Here is a 6000-nt window from a genome sequence, read left to right as displayed (position 1 = left end):
GTTTCTAATGTCAAAAGCTGAATCAAAAGAAATCCACCACATAGAACCAACTCTTCTTGATGAGTATTTGGCCACTTTCCTGTTGTCCCTTAAAAAGTCAAATGGCACAGATTTTGAACCAAGCTCACTCCGTGGCATCATTGCTAGTGTTGACAGGTACCTGAAACGACATCGCTATGGATGTTCAGTCATGACAGGGACTGGAGCCCAATTTGCACTCACAAGGGACACCTACAATGCAAAGAAAAAAAGTCTTAAGAAACAGGTAAAATTTAGATGAACGGTTATAACTAAAAGAAATTTGGCTAAATAACATATTCAACAGAAAACGTATCATTTATGACAAAATTGGGAAAAAATCCCAAGTGTAGTCTGTACGAAACTAATACCCTGTCGACATAAAGTTGCAATTAATAAATAAAAGTCGAAAAGTCACATTAAAAGTAATACTGTAAGCCTACGAAAGATAGAATACTAAAAAAATAAATTTAAATTAAAAAATATAGTCGAACAGTTAAATGAAACAGTATAATAAATATAAATCACCAATTTAGGGTATGGGAAACCGTCCTAGGGAGGCCCATCCGCTGAGTGATACCGACATCGATCTGCTCTGGGAGAAGGGGATCCTTGGCACCGAGTCTCCGAAGGCCTTGTTAATACAATCTGGTTGAACAACTGCCTTCCTTTTGGCTTGCTAGGAACAACGGAGCAATACAATTTGCGGTTAGAAACATTATTAACACACAAACACACAAAATATGTATCAAGTTTTCATATTATTTTTTCACCCAATTCACAAAGTACATCCGCTTCAACTTAAATGCTGTATTTTATTACTGTTCATATCTGACATTAAATTAAGATTCTTGTATTATGTTAGGTGGGGAGACGTCCGCCTCCGTGTAGACTCGAATGGTGTCGAGTATCTCGAGTTGAACGAGCGGCAAACGAAAACGCGCACAGGGGAGAACATCGCTGACATAAGAAAAGTGTCTCCCAAGATGTACGGCACTTCTGGACCAAGAAATCCCGTGTTAATTTACAAGCTGTACTCGAATATGCGTCCATCTAATTTTTCTTCAGATCAGCACCCTTTCTACCTGGCAACACGCACAATTGACACTGCATCCCAGTGGTTCTTGCGTCAACAATTGGGTGTCACACGCTGGGTCATATGCTGAAGGCCATGGCAAAAGACGCCGGCTTTCCCGAGCACAAGAGAATAACCAACCACTCAGTTCGCAAATTCCTGGTCCAAAAACTTCGAAATGCAAACATTCCACCCACTGAAATCATGGCCATAACAGGGCACAAAAATGTCCAGTTCATAACCAATTATTCCACCATATCTGTTGAACAGCTGCAAAAGTGTTCCAACATTCTTGCTCAGTCCAGTAAATGTAACAACCAAACAGCTTCCTCTTGTTAACCTTCATGCACAGAAACTATGGTCGAAATGCAGCCTACACAGCCACCGTCTACCGTTGAACAAGTTGATCTTGATGTTCGTCCCACCCAGTCACTTCACCAGCAAATGTTTTTCTCTCGTTCGAACAACTTTGCCTCACAATTCTTTGGTGCCACTTTCCACATTCAAAATTTTAATGTGAATAATTAGATTAAATCCAAGTTGTTATTGTTATTTCGTCACGCAATAACAACATATTACAACAAATAAGCAATGTTTTGCACCTCGTGTTCTAGTTGATAGTTTGAACATCGAAAGTGAATTGTGTGTGGTGTTAGGCTACGTTGTATACAAATGTAGTTCCTTGTATATAACAACTAAATGTTATATTAATGTTATAAAACTTTTAGATTTGCAATTCAATCTGAATAAAATTGTTATTAGTAACGCACGACTCTTTGTCACAGAACGATATTCTGATTTTTTTAAATGACAATTTGATCAGCGGTTATTTTTGGAACGCGGAGTAATACACTGACCTTGGTTACACTACAGTCATTATCAAAGTACGACAAACACTCATGAAAACTAATTTTGTTAAAATAAAAAGGCTTACTGAATAAAAAGTGGGATAAATAGAATAATAGGTTAGTGTTGATTATAGATCAGGTTTATCATGCTCGGCACGAAAACGAAAAAGCACTCGCCAAGGCTCGTGCTTTTTGTTTTCTAAGCCTTGCATGATAAACCTGATCTATAATCAACACTAACCTATTATTCTCTATGTATATAATATAATTTAGCCAGGTAGATATAACCATAGCAGTATTATCAGTATGAAACATCGAATCATAAGGGGAACAAATAATAAATTATTTAACTGTTCCAGAACATCTGAAAATAATATGTGTTCATATTAAATTGTGTTTTATCGTTGCCAATACGATAGGTATAACATAACTGCAAAGCGTCTTCATAGTTTTATCTAATTAACCAGTGGTAATATATAAATACTCTACAGCTCCGTTTTCCAAGGTTGGTTGTCCAAGACTTTAAAATAAATTGATTGATTATTGCCGCCATGTGCATTGATCATCATTTACTGCCATATACACCATACATGCTCATCTCAATCCTTGATAGAACAGTTTCTGTTCAATTAATTACGGAATACCGTGGTTACACATTAAAATCCAGGCTGCATCTAAGCATACAAGCAAGTTGATGGATGCTATGTTATATTTGATCACTAACGTTAGCGAGTACAGTTTACAGTTTATTTGATAATACAGTATACAAAAAGCCCATGATTATACATGAAATGTCAATACAATGTACATAAAACAAAGTCACAGGTCATTCCAATTTGGACATAAAAAATAAATCGGTTCATTGTCAAAATAAAAATATTGGGTATTTTAGAGAAGACATTATACAGCGAGATGCGGTGCATAAATATATACACTTAATCATGCCAGAATCGTACTATGTATTATAAGTATGTCGTATTTCCCATGCTTTATCAATATACATAGATATTTTTTTTACAATATTACTATTTTGAGCGGTCTATAAATCTATAAACTTTTAACATATTTGGTCTTAAGTAATAACATGGTTTTAAATAATTTTCCTTACATCTGTATATAATGTACAATCCATTACAAATTGGTAGTCATTTCTAAAACATGGCACTACCATAAGCAAGTATATCACCCTCAATATATATGTAAATTGGTTAAATGTCAATGTCACACTCAAAGTTTAAAAGCTTAAAATGACACAACTACCTGTGTTTTTTTTTCTTGCGAAATTTCCAAATAAAATGTACAAAATATTCATACAGAGTGTAATGTGCAAATATCGTGCCCTTATATCAGAGATTGATCTAGTTCTTGCAGTCGTATGTTAGTTTTATTTGTTAGGATTTACTTCGAGGAGTAGATATACTGCTCTGGGAATCTAATAATATTTTACAAGGTCTAGTACTACTTAAAATAATGTATTGGTTGTATTGCATTTTAGTTAAAATATTACAGTAAAACAATGCACACCATTTTATGGTGATTGTCACTTGATCAATCCGTGGTTCATTTTTATTTTCTATGTCCATGTCCCTAGGTATAGCAGAACGCATAAGACCCATCAAATATTCACTGATTTAACTGACCCCGGTAAATGTACAAAATCTACGGAAGCCTATTTACAGATACTTGCGTGTTTTGGTTAGCTATTTTGCGTTATGAGAAAGGTCTCATGACTAAGTTAACATGTCGTTCTTTTAATGCGATAAAATGCAAAAATTGCGGCATCATAGCATACCAATGACGGACAATAACGAAAATGACAATGCTCTTTAAGTTAGCGTAAGTAATTTATTACCTTTATTTTACTTGATAAATATTAAGCATGGGCGTCACATAATTTGTTATTATTTCTTCTTTATGTGCAAACGCAAACCTGTAAAGTGTGCACATATAAAACGTTAGTATGCAATACGATGTTTGATTATCTGCTCAAGATAGCACATGTATCGTTGCCACACAAAATCCTACAATATTGAAACGGCATGATCAGCCACGAAGCCCGTGAACACGGTCTGATCTATGATGTTGGACCGTGAACATGGTCTGATCTATGATGTTGGCCGGTGAACATGGTCTGATCTATGAAGGTGGACCGTGAACATGGTCTGATCTATGATGTTGGACCGTGAACATGGTCTGATCTATGATGTTGGCCCATGAACATGGTATGATCTATGATGTTGGAACATGGTTTGATCTATGATATTTGAACATGGTCTGATCTATGCTGTTGGAACATGGTCTGATCTATGATGTTGAACAATTGGATAATCTGACGCAGACATGTAGTTTCCTTGCATATTTTCAGATATGTTTGACAAATATGATCACATTGTATTGTTTATTGTTGTGCATCTGGATTCATCAGATTTACGCTGCTAAAGGAGTGACAACATATAATATATATATAACACTATACTGTTGTATGATGATTTACGAATCCTCAATAGTTCTCTTGTTGTGTGTGAAAGATAACATCACAATAGTGTTTTGCCAGCTGACGATAGTACTTAACAATTACAAATTACGACGTCGAAACGGGCACACATCATACCATATTGTTATCAACTTCATCTAAAGTGAACGTAAAAAACCTGTCAGTAGATTGGTTATCGTTCATATGGAAAGGTTTAAAACTAAAAACATATATTAAGCATCCCGATATAAAAAAAAAACACATTGTGACCATGATGAAATTACTATCAGAAGGTTAACCGGCTGAAAAGAAGCATAAACAGAGCTAAGGGAAACAAATATGTTGAAGGATACGACAAATTGAAACCTTTTGGCCTGTGTGTACGGTGCTATTGGCGGCTTCAGCAGCATAAGTTGGTTAGAAATTAAACAAATTTATAACAACCCCGCAGTATGACGAATTACATCATGTGCATGTCGAATGATATTGTTTCACTTTTTTGTTAAAGCCTCACTTTACAAAAAGGTTAATTGGATAGAACAGCTAACAGCATAAACTGCATTTCATAGCATGTAAATAGATGCAAATGGAATACTCGATTTGATGTGCCTTTTCTTGAAGTTTTTTTTGGTCATACATTTAAAAAGAAAGTCGATGAAACCGATGTTGAGATTCGCTGCAAAAGTACTGCTAACGCATGGCTATACGCTCTCAGGAATTTTAAGATTTGGCAAATTTCTCAACTTTTTAAAAGTTACTGATCTTTACTTTCCCATCACAGATGAATGATTTAAGAACCACTTGAGAGGAGGAAAATGCCCTACCTCCCTTACAAGGTTCAACCAAACTCTTCATTTATATATAGATCAGGTAAAGTCTATAACTATTTGTATAATTTTTTTTTACATTGAAAGGGAAGAAATCAGCTGCAAGGATGAACTATCACATCTCTGCATTACTGGCTGTCTAGAGTTATACACGGAACAATTAGAACTCATTATACGGAAACTATCGAATACTTAGTCTCATTGCGTCACATTAAATTGCATTAATTATCCTCCACCTCTGTCCACCTTTGTCACATTGTGTTATTAATGACTGTTATATGGAGATGTACAATAATGTATAGAGGATGTTTACATGTTCATAAAATATATATGACATCAAGCACTTTGAAAAAGCAGTAATGTTCTAGATCGAAGTTCATCTCAACCAATGATAATTGTTCTGTTCGATGCAATGGAAATTGGATTTCAAACATCTTGGAAAACCTTGTTCAATATCGATCGATGGTATGTCACGCACAAGACCCCTGTTTGTCGCACTAAAGCCAAGATCACTCTCGTGGTCTTGTTGTGCCTTTCCAGGCAGCATCTAATCGTATATACAAGTTGATGGATGCTATGTAATATTGTGCATTTGATCACTACCATAAGCGTGTACAGTTTATAGTTTACAGTTTATTTAATAATACAGTTGACAATAAGCCCATGAGTATACATGAAATGTCAATACAATGTTCATAAAACGAAGACACAGGTCATTCAAATTAAAAAAAAACAACAAAAAACCGTTACATCGTCAAA

This window comes from Dreissena polymorpha, chromosome 12 (genome assembly GCF_020536995.1).
Source record: "Dreissena polymorpha isolate Duluth1 chromosome 12, UMN_Dpol_1.0, whole genome shotgun sequence".
Classification (NCBI taxonomy): Eukaryota; Metazoa; Mollusca; class Bivalvia; order Myida; family Dreissenidae; genus Dreissena; species Dreissena polymorpha.
This window is presented reverse-complemented; position numbering follows the sequence as displayed.